Here is a 23,821-nt window from a genome sequence, read left to right on the forward strand (position 1 = left end):
AGCTCAAAACACACATTGAAACTCACACAATCATAGTAGGAGATTTCAACATGCCACTCTCATCAATGGACAGATCAAGGAAACAGAAATTAAACAGAGACATACACAGACTAAGAGAAGTTCAAATGGACTTAACAGATATTTATAGAACATTCTCCCCTAAAACAAAATGATATACCTTCTTCTCACCACCTCATGGTACTTTGTCCAAAACTGACTGTATAATCTGTCATAAAACAGGCCTCAACAGGTACAGAAAGAGAGAAATAATCCCATGTGTCCTATCAGCCCACCACGGGCTAAAGCTGTTCACATATCCACTTCATCAATAAGTTCATGAAGGTATATAGGTTTTTAAAATAGTCTTTATATTGTATTATTTGTATAGATGAAAAATGTGTGAGTATGTGTGTGTGTGTGTGTGTGTGTGTGTTTCTTCATCTTTCATTGAGTCAATAGAATTCCATGAAATAAAGCAACTTTATATTGCAAAACATTGTTAATATTTTTATGTTGCATTTTTGGTTAGTCTGTTTATGACCTGTTGCCCATTTAGCATCTTTTAGACTGTATCTCATAATGTTTTATTCTTGCTTTCTCTTTTAGATGTATCCTGTCCTAGATTGAGTAAAGTTATATCCAGCGATCATCTGATTTCCTGTGTACTAGACTAATTCAGGCAGTTGATTCAAGCGTGATTATAAGGTCATGCTTGTGTAAAAAAATCTTATTTCATGACCTCACCAAGAGTATATAAGGCCTGGCAGAAGCAATTCAACCGGCTATCATAAGGCAGAGAACGAGCTATTAGGTTCTTTTCAAAGACTATTCTGTGTTCTTTGTTACAACCGCTGTTACCAGATTCTAAATTAGTAAACGTAACAGAAAACTGCCATGAACCTTGAATTCATATTTCTTGGTAGCATTGTGCTTGCAACCATTTTTGTCTTCCTGAAGATTTTACTAGAGGTAAGCTGTATATAGGCAATTGTACTAACATTAATATAGGACAGAAGTGGGTGGGCAGATATTTGTAAAACCATGGAAATTCTGAAGGAACTAATGAAAGGAAAGAATTGGTCCTTTGCGCACCATAGATCTGTTACACTTGATCCATTTCTTGTTTGAAATATAGATGTTTTAATCACTGTCTTCACTAATTGTTGAGTATAGAAAATTTTAAATTACTAATTATGTATTGAACTCTGTACAGAACCTCTGATTCAGCCTGCATTGATAAAAATACTTAAAGTACTTGTTTCTCAGCATTATATTGTTTTAAAATTGGGTGAATTCCCTTATTCCCTCTCTTTTGTACAATGGTTTTTGTTTACTTCCTTTTTCATCCTAAATATATGTTCTGTGTTACTGACCTAATGTCAGAAATGAAGTGTGATAAAGTATAAATAATGTAGGGTTGCTAAATAGAAATCATCATGGCTCTATTAAGAAACTTAAATGGTTTTATCTCAAATTTTTTGTGCACAAAATATGTTTTTGATTTTTTTATGTTGTTAGTGTGTTTTCTATAGACAATTTCCTTTTTGTATGCAATTTCAAGTGCCTTCATAAATTGATTGTTACTATTTATGAATATATTTTAGCCCTCTTATACAAATCTCTTCTTAGATTGTAATTTTGTTGTTTATTTCTATCTTTTTTTCACTCACATTCATCTAAAATATATAACGTCAGTATACCAAAAATAACAACATTATGAAACATGGGATGCTTTTAAAATTCATTTTCTCCATTTTTATTTCTTTAGGTATTTTTTGTTTGTTTGTTCATTGTTGGTTTTCTTCCTTTTTTTTTATTTAGCTTTGATTTTATACTTTGTTTTTTGGCTATGTTTTTATTTTGTTTTGTTTATTTTCCTATTGCAGATTTTCAACATTCTCTCAGTTTGATTTTGGAAATTTGACATTAATTTCAATTTTATTCATATCCAATTTTTGTTTATATGCTTTCTTTTGCTTGTATCAAGTGAAATGCCACTGAAGGATACTTTGCCATAAAGATCACAGACATTGCTGGAGAATACCGCTGAAGTTCTCTAGGTAAGAGATTTCAAACTGGCCTCAATTTTTTTTATTCAGTCTATGCTTCCGCAAGTAATACATGTCTATGTTGCTCTTTCACAAATTGCTATCTATATCTCTTAGGTAATTATGTTCATTATAAAATAGAAGTTATTATGAGCATGATCACAAATGTCTAGGCTCCATATATAAACGAAAATGTCATTTCTTTTACAGATAACACTATATGAATGGACACCAAAGTTACCATCTCATATAGCTGTAAGGACAACACCTTCTATATAAAACAAGAACAATGCTGAGACTCTTCTGGTGAACAATTTCAATCATATTATGGTGACTACATCACATATTCAATAGCCATGTTCTGGGAAATTCTAATTCGTTTGGACATCATAGAATGACTACTGGCTCGAATAAAGAAAAATAAAGTCCTTCTGTGAGAAACCCATTATTCCACTTAAATGCTAAGCAGATACATACTATGGATGTCACAATAGACACAGTGTAACCAGTCAATAAATTCTTGAAATAAGAAAACACATTTTTTGTAAATGATTATTAGCTTTTTTAAAATCATTCTTATTGTTTAATATTTTTTAGTCCAATTATCCTTTCAAATTCTACCATCAGAGAGTTCCTCATCCTGTCTACAAGAGGTTTTCCCATCTAACATCCACCACACCTTTCCTCTCCTATTCCTGAGGCTTTAAGTCTATTGAGGGTAATTTGTGTCTTATCTCATTTTGGCCAGACAAGCAGTACTCTGCTTTGTGTGTATTGATTTTTTCATGTACTTTACCAGCGCTGCCTGGTGAATGGCTAAAGTCTGAAAGATATTGTTGTATTCAAGTTAATTGAGGGCACTCATCTTCAATGAGATAACTCTCCTTTTCTTCTTAAATGGATTTTTCATTAATTCAACCACAGTTTTCCTCATATTGAATTTGTGGGGTATAAATTATCTGCAGTTGTCACAGTCAATCACTTGTTAGGTCTGGGTCAGTCAGTGTGAAGCTAAGGTAGCCTACTTTTGTTATCAAGAGTATAGCATCAGTTAGAGAGTCAGGAGTCGGAGCCTTCTCTCGAGTTCTATCTTCATTGGAGCTTGCTACTGAACAGCATTTGCTTCAGCCTCTTCTACATTACGGTATCTGCAGTTTATTTATTTCCAATGTTTGTTTTTTGTGGGGGGTTGAATTTGGCTTCAGTAAAGGTATCAGGTGATGGACACATGACACATGAGAGGTAACCGGACATGAGACAGAATTTAGATTATAATTAATGGGTTGTTTTAGTGGTGAACTATTCAGAGAAGAGCCTACCTATATGAACAAGTTATTATTAAACTTGTTTTGATTCTGAGTCTTATTTCTGGGAGTATGGGATTGAAAAATAAGACTTGATTTCTACAGATTCTAAAGAAGAATCTAGCTTCATGTCTAAATATCCAGAGTTTAAAGTTTAAAGGTTATCCACTAACATATTTGGTGGAGACTATTCTAAGGCAGAAGAGCTTTTGGCTGCAGCAGACCTGTTTACAGCGTGTGGAAGGCTCACAGTAAAATAAAACCATAGCAATTTAGAAACAAAGGCGTTTTGAAATGTGCAGTGCCAAAAATAATAGAATACAGTGAAGCTAAATTTTCAGTCAAGACAGTAGCTGAAGATAGGCCATAACTGTTACAGAGAAAATCTGGGCGAAGTTCTCAGAAAAGAGAAAACCAGTATAATGTCAATGCCTTCCATCAAACTCCAAATAGTGGAAAGCAACGTGGAAGGTGTATGCCTGAACTGAGAATGAAGTTGTGGGGTTTTCCTGGCTTCCTCCAAGGGTCCTGCTACCCCAGAAAAGTGATACAGCTGTTCTACAAGGAGGCCAGGCTACCTTTCACACTGGCAGCAGAAATTAGCAGAATCACACACATGTTCATATTTTGCAGGTAAGAAATAAGTAGTAGTGGGTAGGTAATGGAAAACTGCACAATAGTAGCAGAAAGCACCAAAGACAAATTGTGTGTTTGCAGAATGTTCCCTGCAAGAGGACATTAAAATCAATGTGTGGAGCTCCGAAATTAAAAACTACTCTGCAAAGAGTACCCAGAGACATTGGAGAAGCCAAGTCCTTAAATGCCCACCAAGCAAGGTTTCCTGCATTGAGCAAATGTGGCCTAAGGAAGAGGCTTTTTATTCTCACAAGAAAAGAGATCCTTGCTGAACTGATAATACATCAGGGTACCCAGAATTGTATATGAAGATTAAAGATGTATTGTACAGCTCGGTCTTGTTTAGATATGTTTTGCAATGACTCTACTCTTCCTCTAAATGTCAAATATATTTATATATTTGGGAGTATGAAACTTTATTTTACAAGTTCACAATCAACATGTTGCTTGCAATATTTTTCCTGGACTTTTTTCTACTTACACTACAAATGTTATCACCTTTCGCAGATTACTGTTCAGAAAACACATATCCAATCCCCCTTCACTTTTATCTATGACAGTGTTCCTTTATCAAACACCCACCCTTTTCCTTCTTCTCACGCTGATATTTCCCTATACAAGGGCATCTACCCTTTTCAGGACCCAGGAATTCACCTAGAGTGAAGATCAACAGGGCCATCTTCTGCTACACATGGAGGTTTAGTCACATGTCTCTCCTGTGTGCTTTTTGGATGGTGATTTAGTTCCAGAGAACACTGGTTAGTTGGTACTTTGTTTTTATCCTTTGGATCCTTTATTCCTTCATGTCCTCCAATGAGCACCATATTTTCAGTCCAAATACTGAGTGTGAATGTTTGCCTTTCTACAATTCACACTGTGACAGTGCCTCTCAGGAAAAAGCTCTGTCAGGCACCTCTCAACATGCACTTCTTGGTATGAACAGTGTTAGATATAAGTGCCTCACCCTCAGGTGGGTCTGATTCTAAATGGCCATTCTTTCTGGATCTACTCCAAACACTGTCTCCATATCTCTTCCTATGAATATTTTTCTTTGCCTCTACTATAAAAGATTGAAACATCCATCATTGTTTAGCCATCATTCTTCTTGAGCTTCAGGTAGTCTGTGATTTTATTTTAGGTTATCCATGTTTTTGGACTAATATTCCCTTATCAGTGACTTCACACCACAACTGTTTTTTGTTTGTGTGCATGTGTATGATTGATTTACCCTGCTCAGCATATTTTCTAGCTACATCTTCTTCTTTATGAATTTCATGAAATTATTATTTTAAATTAAAGTACTCCATTTTGTAAATGACAATATTTTCTGTTTTGATACCCTGTTGAAGTATATCTTGGTACTTTCCAGGTTCTGGCTATGTGTGTTTGTTATATGTTTCAACATCTTTTTGTCATATGTACAGGACTGGTATTCGTTGGTTTCAAAGTAGTACTCCATCAAATATTCTAGGGAATATTAAGGGAGATTTCAAGAGTGGCTGTATCATCTTGCAATCAAATCTACAATGGAAGAGTGTTCCTCTTTCTCTACATCCTTGCCTGTATCTGTTATATCCTGGGTTTTAGCCACTCTGTCGGGTATAAAGTGGAATATTAGGGTAGTTTTGATTCTCATTTTTATGATGACTAAAGATATTGAACTTTTCTTTAGGTACTTCTCCACCATTTTATATTCTTCATCTGAGAATTTGTTGTTTAAATATGTATCCTAATTTTTAATTACTCGCTTTTACTGGGGTCTAACTTCTTGAGTTCTTGTATATATTAGATATTAGCTGTCTTTCACACGTAGGATTGGAGAAGATCTTTTTGCAATCTGTGGGTTGTTGTTTTGTCCTGATGGGAGTTTCCTTTGTCTTACAGAAGCTTTGTAGGTTTATAATGTCCCATTCGTTAAATCTTGATATTAGTGCATAAGACATTGGTGTTCTATTTGGAAAATATCCCAAGTGACCACTTCTTTAAGTTTCTTCCCCAATTTCTCTTCTTTTCAAATGAGTGTATCTGAATTGATATGTAGGACCTTGGTCCACTTGGAGTTAATCTTTGTTGAAGGAGATAAGAATGGGAAGATTTACATTCTTTACATGCTGATCTCCAGTTGAATCAGCATCATTTGTTGAAAATGCTATCTTCTTTCCACTGAATAGTTTTAGTCCTTCATTCTAAGATCAAGTGACCAAAGATGTGTCAGTACATTTCAGGGTCTTCATTTCTATTCCCCTGATTGACCAGCCTGTCTATGTACCATTACCATACAGATTATATCACTGTTGCCCTACAATATAATGTTATTTCATGAAGGCGATTCTCCCCAGATGTTCTTTTGATGTTCATGACAGATTTTGATTTCCTGCTTTCTTCTTTTTCTTTTCTTTTGTCATTCAAAAGGAATTTGAACATTTTCTTTCTAACTCTATGAAAAAAATGAAGTGGTATTTGGATGGCATTCTCATTGAATCTGGAGATTGCTTTTGACAAGTTGTCCGTTTTTCCAATATTTATCCTGCCCATCCAGAAATATGGGATATCTCTCCATCTTCTAAGATCTTCAATTTCTTCGACAGAAACTTGAACTCCTTCTCATACAGATCTTTCACTTATTTATGTACAGTGTCAATGAGGTATTTTTTATCCTTTGTTACTGTAGAAAAAAATGACGTTTCCATAATTTCTTTATCAGACTGTTTAACCTTTGAGAAGAGGAAGGCAAATGATTATGTGTATCTAATCACTTTGCTGATATTGTTTATCAGGTTAGTAGGTTTCTGGTAAAACCTTTTGAGCACTTAAGTATACTTTTATATCATCAGCAAAAACTGATATTTTAACTTTTTCCTTTCTTATTTCTTTCCCTTTGACCTCCTTTAGCTGTCAGATTGCTTTGTCTCCAGTACTATTTGAATAAGTAGGAGGGAATTGGCAGGCTTGTCTAGGTCTATATTTTATTGTGATTTCTATAAGATTCTCAGGATTTAGTTTGTCTACTGGTTTTCTGTATATTGGTTATCCAGTGTTTAGATATAGGCTTTGAATTGCTAATCTTTCCAAGAATTTTAACGTGGAAATGTGTTGAAATTTATCAAATGCTTTCTTAGCATCTAATAAGATGACCATGTGACTTTTCCCTCTTTCAGTTTGTTTATATACTAGATTATGATGGTGGATTTCTATGCATTGAACCATCACTGCCTCACTGGGAAGAAGTCTACTGGATCATGAAGGTTGATCACTTTGACATTTTCATGGATTCTGTTTGATAATATTTTATTGACTGATTTTTATTTGTCATTCATATGGGAAATTAGTATTAAAATCTCTTTCTTTTTTGGGCCTTTTTTGGTTTGTGTATAAACATGATTGTGGGTTCATAGGAGTATTTGAGTAGTCTTCCTTTTGTTTCTATTTTATGAAATAGTTTGAACAGTAATAATTACGTATTCTATGAAGGTCTGACAAGAATATATATATATATATATATAAATATATATATATTTATACACACATATATATACACACACCATCATATATATGTATATATATGTATATTTAATGTATCATTCCTCTACTTGTTTGATTTCATCCCAGAGTTTTTTTTATCATCTGTGGTGTATACTCTTTGTTGTTTTTGCTTTTCATGTTGTATCCAGTGTTTGTTTGTTTTTCTGTCTCTTTTTTGTTTTTGTTTTTGATTTTGAATTTTTATTGTTTTTTCTTTTTTTTGTTTTTGTTTTTGTTATGTTTTTTTTTTAATTAACTTGAGTATTTCTTATATACATTTCAAGTGTTATTCCCTTTCCCGGTTTCCGGGCAAAATCCCCCTCCCCCTCCCCTTCCTTATGGGTGTTCCCCTCCCAACCCTCCCCCCATTGCCGCCCTCCCCCCATAGTCTAGTTCACTGGGGGTTCAGTCTTAGCAGGACCCAGGGCTTCCCCTTCCACTGGTGCTCTTACTAGGATATTCATTGCTACCTATGGGGTCAGAGTCCAGGGTCAGTCCATGTATAGTCTTTAGGTAGTGGCTTAGTCCCTGGAAGCTCTGGTTGCTTGACATTGTTGTACTCTTGGGGTCTCGAGCCCCTTCAAGCTCTTCCAGTTCTTTCTCTGATTCCTTCAACGGGGGACCTATTCTCAGTTCAGTGATTTGCTGCTGGCATTCGCCTCTGTATTTGCTGTATTCTGGCTGTGTCTCTCAGGAGCGATCTACATCCTGCTCCTGTCGGTCTGCACTTCTTTGCTTCATCCATCTTGTCTAATTGGGTGGCTGTATATGTATGGGCCACATGTGGGGCAGGCTCTGAATGGGTGTTCCTTCAGTCTCTGTTTTAATCTTTGCCTCTCCCTTCCCTGCCAAGGGTATTCTTTTTCCTCATTTAAAGAAGGAGTGAAGCATTCACATTTTGATCATCCGTCTTGAGTTTGGTTTGTTCTAGGGATCTAGGGTAATTCAAGCATTTGGGCTAATAGCCACTTATCAATGAGTGCATACCATGTATGTCTTTCTGTGATTGGGTTAGCTCACTCAGGATGATATTTTCCAGTTCCAACCATTTGCCTACGAATTTCATAAACTCGTTGTTTTTGATAGCTGATTAATATTCCATTGTATAGATGTACCACATTTTCTGTATCCATTCCTCTGTTGAAGGGCATCTGGGTTCTTTCCAGTTTCTGGCTATTATAAATAAGGCTGCGATGAACATAGTAGAGCACGTGTCTCTTTTATATGTTGAGGCATCTTTTGGGTATATGCCCAAGAGAGGTATAGCTGGATCCTCAGGCAGTTCAATGTCCAATTTTCTGAGGAACCTCCAGACTGATTTCCAGAATGGTTTTACCAGTCTGCAATCCCACCAACAATGGAGGAGTGTTCCTCTTTCTCCACATCCTCGCCAGCATCTGCTGTCACCTGAGTTTTTGATCTTAGCCATTCTCACTGGTGTGAGGTGAAATCTCAGGGTTGTTTTGATTTGCATTTCCCTTATGACTAAAGATGTTGAACATTTCTTTAGGTGTTTCTCAGCCATTCGGCATTCCTCAGCTGTGAATTCTTTGTTTAGATCTGAACCCCATTTTTTAATAGGGTTATTTGTTTCCCTGCGGTCTAACTTCTTGAGTTCTTTGTATATTTTGGATATAAGGCCTCTATCTGTTGTAGGATTGGTAAAGATCTTTTCCCAATCTGTTGGTTGCCGTTTTGTCCTAACCACCGTGTCCTTTGCCTTACAGAAGCTTTGCAGTTTTATGAGATCCCATTTGTCGATTCTTGATCTTAGAGCATAAGCCATTGGTGTTTTGTTCAGGAAATTTTTTCCAGTGTCCATGTGTTCCAGATGCTTCCCTAGTTTTTCTTCTATTAGTTTGAGTGTGTCTGGTTTGATGTGGAGGTCCTTGATCCACTTGGACTTAAGCTTTGTACAGGGTGATAAGCATGGATCGATCTGCATTCTTCTACATGTTGCCCTCCAGTTGAACCAGCACCACTTGCTGAAAATGCTATCTTTTTTCCATTGGATGGTTTTGGCTCCTTTGTCAAAAATCAAGTGACCATAGGTGTGTGGGTTCATTTCTGGGTCTTTAATTCTATTCCATTGGTCCATCTGTCTGTCTCTGTACCAATACCATGCAGTTTTTATCACTATTGCTCTGTAATACTGCTTGAGTTCAGGGATAGTGATTCCCCCTGAAGTCCTTTTATTGTTGAGGATAGCTTTAGCTATCCTGGGTTTTTTGTTATTCCAGATGAATTTGCAAATTGTTCTGTCTAACTCTTTGAAGAATTGGATTGGTATTTTGATGGGGATTGCATTGAATCTGTAGATTGCTTTTGGTAAAATGGCCATTTTTACTATATTAATCATGCCAATCCATGAGCATGGGAGATCTTTCCATCTTCTGAGGTCTTCTTCAATTTCTTTCCTCGGTGTCTTGAAGTTCTTATTGTACAGATCTTTTACTTTCTTGGATAAAGTCACACCGAGGTACTTTATATTATTTGGGTCTATTATGAAGGGTGTCGTTTGCCTAATTTCTTTCTCGGCTTGTTTCTCTTTTGTATAGAGGAAGGCAACTGATTTATTTGAGTTAATTTTATACCCAGCCACTTTGCTGAAGTTGTTTATCAGCTTTAGTAGTTCTCTGGTGGAACTTTTGGGATCACTTAAATATACTATCGTGTCATCTGCAAATAGTGATATTTTGACTTCTTCTTTTCCGATCTGTATCCCCTAGATCTCCTTTTGTTGTCTGATTGCTCTGGCTAGAACTTCAAGAACTATATTGAATAAGTATGGAGAGAGTGTGCAGCCTTGTCTAGTCCCTGATTTTAGTGGGATTGCTTCAAGTTTCTCTCCATTTAGTTTAATGTTAGCAACTGGTTTGCTGTATATGGCTTTTACTATGTTTAGGTATGGGCCTTGAATTCCTCTTCTTTCCAGGACTTTTATCATGAAGGCATGTTGAATTTTGTCAAATGCTTTCTCAGCATCTAATGAAATGATCATGTGGTTTTGTTCTTTCGGTTTCTTTATATAATGGATCACGTTGATGGTTTTCCGTATATTAAACCATCCCTGCATGCCTGGGATGAAGCCTACTTGATCATGTTGGATGATTGTTTTGATGTGCTCTTGAATTCGGTTTGCCAGAATTTTATTGAGTATTTTTGCGTCGATATTCATAAGGGAAATTGGTCTGAAGTTCTCTTTCTTTGTTGTGTCTTTGTGTGGTTTAGGTATAAGAGTAATTGTGGCTTCGTAGAAGGTATTCGGTAGTGATCCATCTGTTTCAATTTTGTGGAATAGTTTGGTTAATATTGGTATGAGGTCTTCTATGAAGGTTTGATAGAATTCTGCACTAAACCCGTCTGGACCTGGGCTCTTTTTGGTTGGGAGACCTTTAATGACTGCTTCTATTTCCTTAGGAGTTATGGGGTTGTTTAACTGGTTTATCTGTTCCTGATTTAACTTCGATACCTGGTATCTGTCTAGGAAATTGTCCATTTCCTGAAGATTTTCAAATTTTGTTGAATATAGGTTTTTATAGTAAGATCTGATGATTTTTTGAATTTCCTCTGAATCTGTAGTTATGTCTCCCTTTACATTTCTAATTTTGTTAATTTGGACGCACTCTGTGTGTCCTCTCGTTAGTCTGGCTAAGGGTTTATCTATCCTGTTGATTTTCTCAAAGAACCAAGTTTTGGTTCTGTTGATTCTTTCTATGGTCCTTTTTGTTTCTACTTGGTTGATTTCAGCTCTGAGTTTGATTATTTCCTGCCTTCTACTCCTCCTGGGTGTATTTGCTTCCTTTTGTTCTAGAGCTTTTAGGTGTGCTGTCAAGCTGCTGACATATGCTCTTTCCTGTTTCTTTCTGCAGGCACTCAGCGCTATGAGTTTTCCTCTTAACACAGCTTTCATTGTGTCCCATAAGTTTGGGTATGTTGTATCTTCATTTTCATTAAATTCTAAAAAGTTTTTAATTTCTTTCTTTATTTCTTCCTTGACCAGGTTATCATTGAGTAGAGCACTGTTCAATTTCCACGTATATGTGGGCATTCTTCCCTTATTGTTATTGAAGACCAGTTTTAGGCCGTGGTGGTCTGATAGCAGGCATGGGATTATTTCTATCTTTCTATACCTGTTGAGGCCCGTTTTTTGACCAATTATATGGTCAATTTTGGAGAAAGTACCATGAGGAGCTGAGAAGAAGGTATATCCTTTTGCTTTAGGATAGAATGTTCTATAAATATCCGTTAAGTACATTTGGCTCATGACTTCTCTTAGTCTGTCGACATCACTGTTTAATTTCTGTTTCCATGATCTGTCCATTGATGAGAGTGGGGTGTTGAAATCTCCCACTATTATTGTGTGACGTGCAATGTGTGTTTTGAGCTTTAGTAAAGTTTCTTTTACGTATGTAGGTGCCCTTGTATTTGGGGCATAGATATTTAGGATTGAGAGTTCATCTTGGTGGATTTTTCCTTTGATGAATATGAAGTGTCCTTCCTTATCTTTTTTGATGACTTTTAGTTGGAAATTGAATTTATTTGATATTAGAATGGCTACTCCAGCTTGCTTCTTCTGACCATTTGCTTGGAAAGTTGTTTTCCAGCCTTTCACTCTGAGGTAGTGTCTGTCTTTGTCTCTGAGGTGTGTTTCCTGTAGGCAGCAGAATGCAGGGTCCTCATTGCGTATCCAGTTTGTTAATCTATGTCTTTTTATTGGGGAGTTGAGGCCATTGATATTGAGAGATATTAAGGAATAGTGATTATTGCTTCCCTTTATATTCATATTTGGATGTGAGGTTATGTTTGTGTGCTTTCATTCTCTTTATTTTGTTGCCAAGACGATTAGTTTCTTGCTTCTTCTAGGGTGTAGCTTGCCTCCTTATGTTGGGCTTTACCATTTATTATCCTTTGTAGTGCTGGATTTGTAGAAACATATTGTGTAAATTTGGTTTTGTCATGGAATATCTTGGTTTCTCCCTCAATGTTAATTGAGAGTTTTGCTGGATACAGTAACCTGGGCTGGCATTTGTGTTCTCTTAGGGTCTGTATGACATCAGTCCAGGATCTTCTGGCCTTCATAGTTTCTGGCGAGAAGTCTGGGGTGATTCTGATAGGTCTCCCTTTATATGTTATTTGACCTTTTTCCCTTACTGCTTTTAATATTCTTTCTTTATTTTGTGCGTTTGGTGTTTTGACAATTATGTGACGGGAGGTGTTTCTTTTCTGGTCCAATCTATTTGGAGTTCTGTAGGCTTCTTGTATGTCTATGGGTATCTCTTTTTTTAGGTTAGGGAAGTTTTCTTCTATGATTTTGTTGAAGATATTTACTGGTCCTTTGAGCTGGGAGTCTTCACTCTCTTCTATACCTATTATCCTTAGGTTTGATCTTCTCATTGAGTCCTGGATTTCCTGTATGTTTTGGACCAGTAGCTTTTTCTGCTTTACATTATCTTTGACAGTTGAGTCAATGATTTCTATGGAATCTTCTGCTCCTGAGATTCTCTCTTCTATCTCTTGTATTCTGTTGGTGAAGCTTGTATCTACAGCTCCTTGTCTCTTCTTTTGGTTTTCTATATCCAGGGTTGTTTCCATGTGTTCTTTCTTGATTGCTTCTATTTCCATTTTTAATTCCTTCAACTGTTTGATTGTGTTTTCCTGGAATTCTTTCAGGGATTTTTGCGATTCCTGTCTGTAGGCTTCTACTTGTTCTCTAAGGGAGTTCTTCATGTCTTTCTTGAAGTCCTCCAGCATCATGATCAAATATGATTTTGAAAATAGATCTTGCTTTTCTGGTGTGTTTGGATATTCCATGATTGTTTTGATGGGAGAATTGGGCTCTGATGGTGCCATGTAGTCTTGGTTTCTGTTGCTTGGGTTCCTGCGCTTGCCTCTCGCCATCAGATTATCTCTAGTCTTACTTTGTTCTGCTATTTCTGACAGTGGCTAGACTGTCCTATAAGCCTGTGTGACAGGAGTGCTGTAGACCTGTTTTCCTCTCTTTCAGTCAGTTATGGGGACAGAGTGTTCTGCTTTCTGGCGTGTAGTTTTTCCTCTCTACAGGTCTTCAGCTGTTCCTGTGGGCCTGTGTCTTGAGTTCACCAGGCAGCTTTCTTGCAGCAGAAAATTTGGTCTTACCTGTGGTCCCGAGGCTCAGGTTCGCTCGTGGGGTGTTGCCCACGGGCTCTCTGCAGCGGCAGCAAGCAGGAAGACCTGTGCCGCCCCTTCCGGGAGCTTCAGTGCACCAGGGTTCCAGATGGTCTTTGGCTTTTTCCTTTGGCATCAGAGATGTGTGTGCAGGGAGCAGTCACTTCTGGTTTCCCAGGCTTGTCTGCCTCTCTGAAGGTTTTTTCTTTTGATGTGGGAACATAGATGTATGAGTTGTAATCTTAGAACTATTTTCATTATGTCACATAAGTTTGGATCTCTGTTGCTACATTTCAAACAAATTCTAAACAGTCTTTAATTTCTTTTTTGTTTCTACTTGACCAACTTATCATGGAGTAGAGCATTGTTCACCTTCCTGGCATATGTGTGATTTCTGTTATTTTTGTTGTTGTCGAAAACTGGATTTAGTATGTGGTGATATGAAATTATGCATGGAAGTACTTTGATATATTTTTTTATCCTTTTAGTCTTGTTTTGTGACCAAGTGTATGATCAATTTTATAGAAGCCACCTTGAGGTGCTTAGAAGGTATCTTTTTTGTTTGTTTGTTTGTTTTTTGGATATACTTTGTTTTTTGGTTATATCTTGCTTTTATTTTTTAATGAAATATTCTACAGTTATCTGTTATATCCATTTGGTTCATAACTTCTTCTCATTTCTCTATGTTTTTTATTTTCTGTTTCCAAGATCTGTTCATTGATGAAGAGTGTGATATCAAAATCTTCCACTATTATTGTGATTGTTTCCTTGTATGCTTTCAGCTTTTATAAGGTTTCCTTTATGAATGTAGGTGCCCTTGAATTAGGAGAATAAATAATCAGGGTTCAGTGTTTATTATATTTGTTCTTAATTTAATGAAAATGGGGTGTCCTTTCTTTATAACCTTTGGGTGTAAGTTGATATTATTTGATATTAGAATGGCTAGTCCTGCTTTGTGTCTTGGGACTAATTACGCGGAATATTTTTTTCTAGCCTATTTCTCTTAGGTCATGCCCCTTTTGTTCTAAGGTGTGTTTCCAAATGCTTCATAATGCTGAACACTTTTTTACATACTTAGTCTTTAAGTCTGTATCCTTTTAATGTATAGAAGCTCATTTATATTAAGAGATTTAAAAATTGTGATTTTTTAAAAGTAAATGTATATTTATTATTTGTGTGACTCCTTTTGGTTCAAGCAGATTTCTTACTTGCTTTTTCTAGGGTGTAGTTTCCCTTCTTGTGTTGGAATTTTCCATCAATTATTATTTGTATGACTTGATTTGTAGAAAGATATTGTGTAAATTTGGTTTTCTCATAAAATATCTTGGTTTCTCCAACTACGTTAATTTACAGTTTTGCAGCATATAGTAGACTAGGCTGGCATTTGTGTTCTCTGAGAGTCTGTATAACATGTGTCCAGGATCCTCTGGCTCTCATAGTCTTTGGTGATAAGTCTGGTTTAATTCTTATGGGCCTGCTTTTATATGTCACTTGCTTGACCTTTTTCCATTTCTATTTCAATACTCTTTCTTTGGTTTGTGCATTTGGTGTTTTAACTGTTATGTGATGGTTGGAATTTCTCTCAGGTCCAATCTATTTGGAGTTCTATAGCTTTCTTGTATGTTTATGGCTATCTCTTATTTTAGGTTTTGAAACATTTCTTGTATGATTTTGTTAGAGATAGTTACTGGGCTTTTAATTTAGAACTCTGAAGTTTCTTCTCTACCTATTATCCTTATGTTTGATTTTCTTATTCTGTCCCTGATTTCGTGGATGGTTTTGGACAGGAGCCTTTTGACACTTAGATCAGTTTTAGGGTTGTGTCAGTGTTTTCTCTGGTAATTTCTCCCCCTGAGATTCTCTTCTGTTCTTGTATTCTGTTCGTGATGCTTCAATCTATGACTGCGGATCTCTGGTAATCTCTGCGGATCTATTCTATCTCCAGGTTAGTATGCCCTTGTGCATTCTTTATTGTTTCTATTTCTATTTTTATATCCTGGACGGTTTTCTTTAATTCCTCTGAATCTTGGGTTGTGTTTCCCTTTTATGCTTTCAGAGATTTTTGTGTTTCCTAATTAAGCCCTTCTACTCGTTTATTTGTGTTGTCTGGCATTTCTTAAGGGAGTTATTTATTTCCTTCTTAAAGAAACCAATAAGCATCATAAAATGTGAGTTTAAATCAAAATCTTGCTTTTCTGGTGTGTTTGGATATCCAGTATTTTCTTTGATAGGAGAAATGGACTCTGATGATTCGACGTAGTCTTGGATTCTCTTTCTATGGTTCCTGCACTTGAAACTAGCTATTGAGTTGGCTCTGTTGTTTGCTTATCTTGCTGTTTCTGAGAGTCACTTGATCTTCCTATAGGACTCTGTGTCACCACTCTTTAAAACCCTTTTCTTGGTTTTTTTTTCTGTCTTTTCTAGAACAGGAACACTGATGTCAAGTCTATAGGAACTCCTGGTTACTATTTGTTCAGCTATAGATGCAGGAAGAAAGCAGAAGGGTCCTGCCCCTTGTTGCTCCAAATTCTTGAGCCAAGGGTCACAGTTGTCATCAGGCAAGTCCCTCTTGTGTCTTGAATGATGACACCCTTTATTTCCCAGGAGTGTCTCCACTCCTGAAGTTCCAGCTATCTCCCCCAAGGTATTTTGTTGAAAGGAGTTGGTTGTCCAGTTCATTTCAGTCCTGGGCACAGAACAGAACCACAGTTAATAGCAACTGGCCTTTTCCGTATTCCTATTCCATATTCCAGAGGTACTGGGCAGCTTGCCCATGGAACAGGGATGTGGGCAGAGATGTGCTGAAGTGGCAGTCTGTCCTATGGAATTTTGGTGCCTGAGGAGCTCTTTTAATGAGTTTTGCTTTAAATGTTTTAATTTTCAAAACTGTGGCAGTTTTAATTTTGTTGAATATAATGGTGCTAGAAAATCAGTTTGAGATTAGTTTGAAATATCGCACGCCTTACAAAAGAAAGAAAGAAAAGAGACGCAGTATTGTAGTTAAGGGAGATTTCTGGCCCAGGTGCCTAAAATTTTTCAGAAAACAAGACTGTGGCCCAATCTCATGCTCCTTGCCTCCAGCTCACTACTCCTAAACCCCTTGGGAGAGAGAGTTCACTGCTGAGAGAGGTGGGCACTCCTGAGACTGCAGAGAGGAAGAGACCACCAATACTGCCCACCCCTGCCCACATCTTTGGCCCAAGGGGAAACTGTATATGGTCTCTGGGTTCCCTTGAATAAGGGCACAGGGGCAGTGGGCCTGCTGCGTCTGAGAACACCAACGAAACCTGAAGGGACCAAACGGATAAACAGTTCTCTGCTCCCAAATCGCGTGGGAAGGAGAGCTAAACCTTCAGAGAGACAGACATGCCTGGGAAACCAAAAGAGACTACACACTGCCCACATTAATGATTCCAGAGGAAAACACAAAATGCCATCTGGAACCAGGCCTGGTGCATGGAAGCTCCCAAAAAGGGTGGCAGAGATCTTCCTGGTTTCTGCCCCAGCTGAGAGCTCATAAGCAACACCCCACAGAGCAAACTTGAACCTCAGGCCCACAGGTAAGTCAAACCTTCCTACTCCAAGGGACCTGCCTAGTGAACTCAAGATGCAGGCCCACAGGAACAGCTGAAGACCTGTAGGTAGGAAAAACTACATGCCCAAAAGCAGAGCACTCTGTTCCCATAACTGGCTGAAAGAAAATAGGAAAACATGTCTACAGCACCCCTGACACACAGGCTTATAGGACAGTTTAGCCACTGTCAGAAATAGCAGAACAAAGTAACACTAGAGATAATCTGATGACTAGAGGCAAGCGCAGTAACCCAAGCAATAGAAACCAAGACTACATGGCATCATCGGAGCCCAATTCTCCCATCAAAACAAACATGGAAGATCCAAACACTCCAGAAAAGCAAGAAATAATTTCAAAATAGTATTTGATCATGATACTTGAGGAATTCAAGAAAGACATGAAGAACTCCCTTAGAGAAATACAAGAAAACATAAATAAACAAGTAGAAGTCTACAGAGAGGAATCACAGAAATCCCTGAAAGAATTCCAGGAAAACACAATCAAACAATTGAAGGAAATAAAAATGAAAATAGAAGCAGTCAAGAAAGAACACATGGAAACCACACTGGATATAGAAAACAAAAGGAAGAGACAAGAAGTCATAGATACACACCTCACCAACAGAATACAAGAGATAGAAGAGAGAATTTCAGGAACAGAAGATTCCATAAAAATCATCGACTGAACTGTCAAAGATAATGTAAGCAGAAAAAACTACTGGTCCAACATACAGGAAATCCAGGACTCAATGAGAAGATCAAACCTAAGGATAAAAGGTATCGAAGAGAGTGAAGAATCCCAGCTCAAAGGACCAGTAAATATCTTCAACAAAATCATAGAAGAGAACTTCCCTAACATAAAAAAGAGATACCCATAAGCATACAAGAAGCCTACAGAACTCCAAATAGATTGGACCAGAAAAGAAACATATCCCGACAAATAGTCAAAACACCAAATGCACAAAATAAATTAAGAATATTAAAAGCAGTAAGCGAAAAATGTTAAGTAACATATAAAGGCAGATTTATCAGAAACACACCAGTCTTTGCCAGAGTCTATGAAAGCCAGAAGATCCTGGACAGATGTCATACAGACCCTAAGAGAACACAAATGCCAGCCCAGGTTACTGTATCCTGCAAAACTCTCAATTAACATAGATGGAGAAACCAAGATATTCCATGACAAAACCAAATTCACACAATATGTTTCTACAAATCCATCACTACAAAGGACAATAAATGGTAAAGCCCAACATACGGAGACAAGCTACACCCTAGAAGAAACAACAAACTAATCTTCTTGGCAACAAAACAAAGAGAAGAAAAGCACTCAAAAATAACCTCACATCAAAAAAGATAAGGAAGGACACTTCATATACATCAAAGTAAAAATCCAGCAAGATGAACTCTCAATCCTAAATATCTATGCTCCAAATACAAAGGCACCTACATACAGAAAAGAAACCTTAGTAAAGCCCAAAACACACACTGAACCTCACAAAATAATAGTAGGAGATTTCAACACCCCACTCTCATCAATGGACAGATCATGGAAACAGAAATTAAACAGAGACATAGACACACTACGAAAAGTCATGAACCAAATGGACTTAACGGATATTTATAGAACATTCTATCCTAAAGCAAAAGGATATACCTTCTTCTCAGCTCCTCATGGTACTTTCTCCAAAATTGACCATATAATTGGTCAAAAAACGGGCCTCAACAGGTACAGAAAGATAGAAATAATCCCATGCGTGCTAATAACAATATGCGAAGAACGCCCACATATACGTGGAAGGTGAACAATGCTCCACTCAATGATAACCTGGTCAAGGAAGAAATAAAGAAAGAAATTAAAGACTTCTTAGAATTTAATGCAAATGAAGGTACAACATACCCAAACTTATGGGACACAATGAAAGCTGTGCTAAGAGGAAAACTCATAGCTCTGAGTGCCTGCAGAAAGAAACAGGAGAGAGCATATGTAAGCAGCTTGACAGCACACCTAAAAGCTCTAGAACAAAAAGAAGCAAATATACCCAGGAGGAGTAGAAGACAGGAAATAATCAAACTCAGAGCTGAAATCAACCAAGTAGAAACAAAAAGCACCATAGAAAAAATTAACAGAACCAAAAGTAGGTTCTTTGAGAAAATCAAAAAGATAGATAAACCCTTAGCAGACTAATGAGAGGACACACAGAGTGTGTCCAAATTAACAAAGTCAGAAATGAAAAGGGAGACATAACTATAGATTCAGAGGAAATTCAAAAAATCATCAGATTTTACTGTAAAAGCCTATATTCAACAAAACTTAAAAATCTGCAGGAAATGGACAATTTCCTAGACAGATACCAGCCACCGACGTTAAATCAGAAAAAGATAAATCAGTTAAACAACCCCATAACTCCTAAGACAATAGAAGCAGTCATTAAAGGTCTCCCAACCAAAGAGAGCCCAGGTCCAGACGGGTTTAGTGCAGAATTCTATCAGAACTTCATAGAAGACCTCATATCAATACTATCCAAACTATTCCACAAAATTGATACAGATGGAACACTACCGAATTCCTTCTATGAACCTACAATTACTCTTATACCTAAACCACACAAAGACACAACAAAGAAAGAGAACTTCAGACCAATTTCCCTTATGAATATCGACGCAAAAATACTCAATAAAATTCTGGCAAAACGAATCCAAGAGCACATCAAAACAATCATCCACCATGACCAAGTAGGCTTCATCCTAGCCATGCAGGGATGGTTTAATATATGGAAAACCATCAACGTGATCCATTATATAAACAAAGTGAAAGAACAAAACCACATGATCATTTCATTAGACACTGAGAAAGCATTTGACAAAATTCAACACCCCTTCATGATAAAAGTCCTGGAAAGAATAGGAATTCAAGGCCCATACCTAAACATAGTAAATGCCATATACAGCAAACCAATTGCTAACATTAAACTAAATGGAGAGAAACTTGAAGCAATCCCACTACAATCATGGACTAAACAAGACTGCCCACTCTCTCCCTACTTATTCAATATTGTTCTTGAAGTTCTAGACAGAACAATCAGACAACAAAAAGAAAGCAAGAGGATACAGATTAGAAAAGAAGAAGTCAAAATATCACTATTTGCAGATGATATGTTAGTATATTTAAGTGATCCCAAAAGTTCCCCCAGAGAACTACTAAAGGTGATAAACAACTTCAGCCAAGTGGCTGGGTATGAAATTAACTCAAATAAATCAGTAGCCTTCCTGTACAAAAAAGAGAAACAAGCCGAGAAAGTAATTAGGGAAATGACACCTTTCATAATAGACACAAACAATATGAAGTACCTCGGTGTGACTTTAACCAAGGAAGTAAAAGACCTGTACAATAAGAACTTCAAGACTCTGAAAAAAGTAATTGAAGAAGACCTCAGAAGATGGGGAGATTTCCCATGCTCATGGATTTACAGGATTAATATGGTAAAAATGGCCATTTTATGAAAAGCGATCTACAGATTCAATGCAATCCCCATCAAAATACCAATCCAATTCTTCAAAGAGTTAGACAGAACAATTTGCAAATTCATCTGGAATAACAAAAAACTCAGGATAGCTAAAACTATCCTCAACAATAAAAGGATGTCAGGGGGAACCACTATCCCTGAAGTCAAACAGTATTACAGAGCAATAGTGATAAAAACTGCATGGTATTGGCACACAGACAGACAGATAGACCAATGGAACAGAATTGAAGACCCAGAAATGAACCCACACACCTATGGGCACTTGATTTTTGACAAAGGATCCAAAACCATCCAATGGAAAAAAGATAGCATTTTCAGCAAATGATGCTGGTTCAACTGGAGGCCAACATGCAGAAGAATGAAAATTGAACTATGCTTATCACCCTGTACAAAGCTTACATCCAAGTCAATCAAGGACCTCCACATCAAAGTAGATATACTCAATGTAACAGAATTAAAACTAGGGCAGCATCTTGAATACATGGTCACTGGAAAAAATTCCTGAACAAAACACCAATGGCTTATGCTCTAAGGTCACGAATCCACAAATGGGATCTCATAAAACTGCAAAGCTTCTGTAAGGCAAAGCACACTGTTGTTAGGACAAAATGGCAACCAACTTATTGGGAAAAGATCTTTACTGATCGTACAACAGATAGAGGCCTTATATCCGAAATATACAAACAACTCAAGGAATTAGACCGCAGGGAGTCAAATAACCCTATTAAAAAATGGGGATTAGAACTAAACTAAGAATTCACAGCTGATGAATGCTGAATGGCTTAGAAACACCTAAAGAAATGATCAACATCTTTAGTCATAAGGGAAATGCAAATCAAAACAACCCTGAGATTTCACCTCACACCAGTGAGAATGGCTAAGATCAAAAACTCAGGTGACAGCAGATGCTGGCGAGGATGTGGAGAAAGAGGAACATTCCTCCATTGTTGGTGGGGTTGCAGACTGGTACAACAATTCTGGAAATCAGTCTGGAGGTTCCTCAGAAAATTGGACATTGACCTAGCTGAGGATCCAGCTATACCTCTCTTCTGTATATACCCAAAGATGCCTCAACATATAAAAAAGACACGTGCTCCACTATGTTCATAGAAGCCTTACTTATAATAGCCACAAGTTGGAATGAACCCACATGCCCTTCTACAGAGGAATGTATATAGAAAATGTGGTACATCTACACAGTGGAATATTACTCAGCTGTCAAAAACAATGCCTTTATGAAATTCATAGACAAATGGTTGGAACTGGAAAATATCATCCTGAGTGAGCTAACCCAATCACAGAAAACCACACGTGGTATGCACTCATTGATAAGTGGCTATTAGCCCAAATGCTTGAATTACCCTAGATATATTACATGAAACTCAAGATGGATGATCAAAATGTGAATAGTTCACTCCTTCTTTGAAAGGGGAACAAGAATACCCTTGGCAGGGAATAGAGAGTCAAAGATTATAACAGACACAGAAGGAACACCCACTCAGAGCCTGCCCCACATGTGGCCCATACATATACAGCCACATAATTAGACAAGATGGGTGAAGCAAAGAAGTGCCAGCAGACAGGAGCCGGATGTAGATCTCTCCTGAGAGACACAGCCAGAATATCGTAAATACACAGGCAAATGCCAGCAGCAAACCAACGAACTGAGCATAGGACCCCCGGTGAAGGAATCAGAGAAAGAACTGGAAGAGATTGAAGGGGCTCGAGATCCGTTATGAACAACAATGTCAAGCAAGCAGACCTTCCAGGGACTAAGCCACTACCTAAAGACTATACATAGACTGACCCTGGATTCTGACCTCATAGGTAGCAATGAATATCCTAGTAAGAGCACCAGCGGAATGGGAAGCCCTTGTTTCTGCTAAGACTGAACCCCCAGTGCACTAGACTGTTCGGGCGAGGGAGGCAATGGGTGGAGGATGGGGATGGGAACACCCATAAAGAAGGGGAGGAGGAGGGATTAGGGGGATGTTTGCCCGGAAACCAGGGGAATAACATTCGATATGTAAATAAGAAATACTCAAGTTAGTAAAAAAAAAGAAAAAGAAAAACAACAACAACAAAAAAAAAAAAAACAAACCCAAGACTGTGGTAGTCTTTCCAAAAGAATACATAGTAATGTATCTGTCTACCGTGGTAATCATGTCTTTAATATTATATGCACTAAAGAGTTTGTGTACAGATAGGGAGAAAATAAAAAAAGGCAGTCAATTAACATGATATTGTGATCCCCTTTCAAAAGAAAAGATCTATCTGACACATGAAAATGAAAGTAGCAAAGCTTCAACTATACAGAGTTTCTGAATCTTGTTGGGTACAGAATCCTTAACATAATCAGAGCACCAGTTAATATAATGTAATTGACGATGTATATTGGAGTTTGATTATCGAACAAACTAACTCAAAAAACACAGTTGAATTTCACCTTCTCCAAGAATAACACTTCATACTTATCTAAATGTTGTACTTTCCCTTCTGTGTTTTTATAGAAGTAAATGATGGTAGTAAGTTTATATATTACAGATGTAAATACAATCTGTGCATTCCTAGCAAAATTCACACTCATGAATGCTGAAATGATCTTCTTTCCATTTTCCTGCCTTATCCTTTCTCAACAAACACTGTGTTTCTAGAGATTTATTTCCAAGACAGCTTCTGGAAAGTCTATTGATTCCTAAATGACTACCTTTATCCCACTTTTCAGACATCTAGTCAGTTTAACTCTGAACATTCTCAATTAATTAGGACCGGGAAAGCATAATGTCAGATAGCATTATTTTGCATTAACCAATTTTTGCAATTTCCTTTTGTGCTCTGAAAGTAACTTTTTTTTACAACAATTCATTTGAAAGCATTTATGTGATGGTGATTACTCCAATCATAATTTTGGTTATAAATTGTAGAAATACTTTAGAAATTTGAAGGACAATTGAATAATTATTATTATTGTCTTGGACAGAGGAAAAAATAGGGAGATTAAAATCAGGGATTTCTATTTCTTTCTTTCCACATCTCTATCATTCATTAATTCTTAGTAATCAGC

At 37.1% G+C, this 23,821-nt stretch overlaps 1 long non-coding RNA gene across 1 annotated transcript; it reads left to right on the top strand.

The window, feature by feature from the left end:
* The first annotated feature begins 611 nt into the window (after nucleotides 1-611).
* LOC103694566 (uncharacterized) lies at nucleotides 612-2,582 on the top strand. The gene is made up of 3 exons (XR_005498740.2): nucleotides 612-969; nucleotides 1,988-2,060; nucleotides 2,259-2,582. It is a non-coding gene; the product is annotated as an uncharacterized LOC103694566 (long non-coding RNA).
* Nucleotides 2,583-23,821: the final 21,239 nt, after the last annotated feature.

Source organism: Rattus norvegicus, chromosome Y (assembly GCF_036323735.1).
Source record: "Rattus norvegicus strain BN/NHsdMcwi chromosome Y, GRCr8, whole genome shotgun sequence".
Lineage (NCBI taxonomy): Eukaryota > Metazoa > Chordata > Mammalia > Rodentia > Muridae > Rattus > Rattus norvegicus.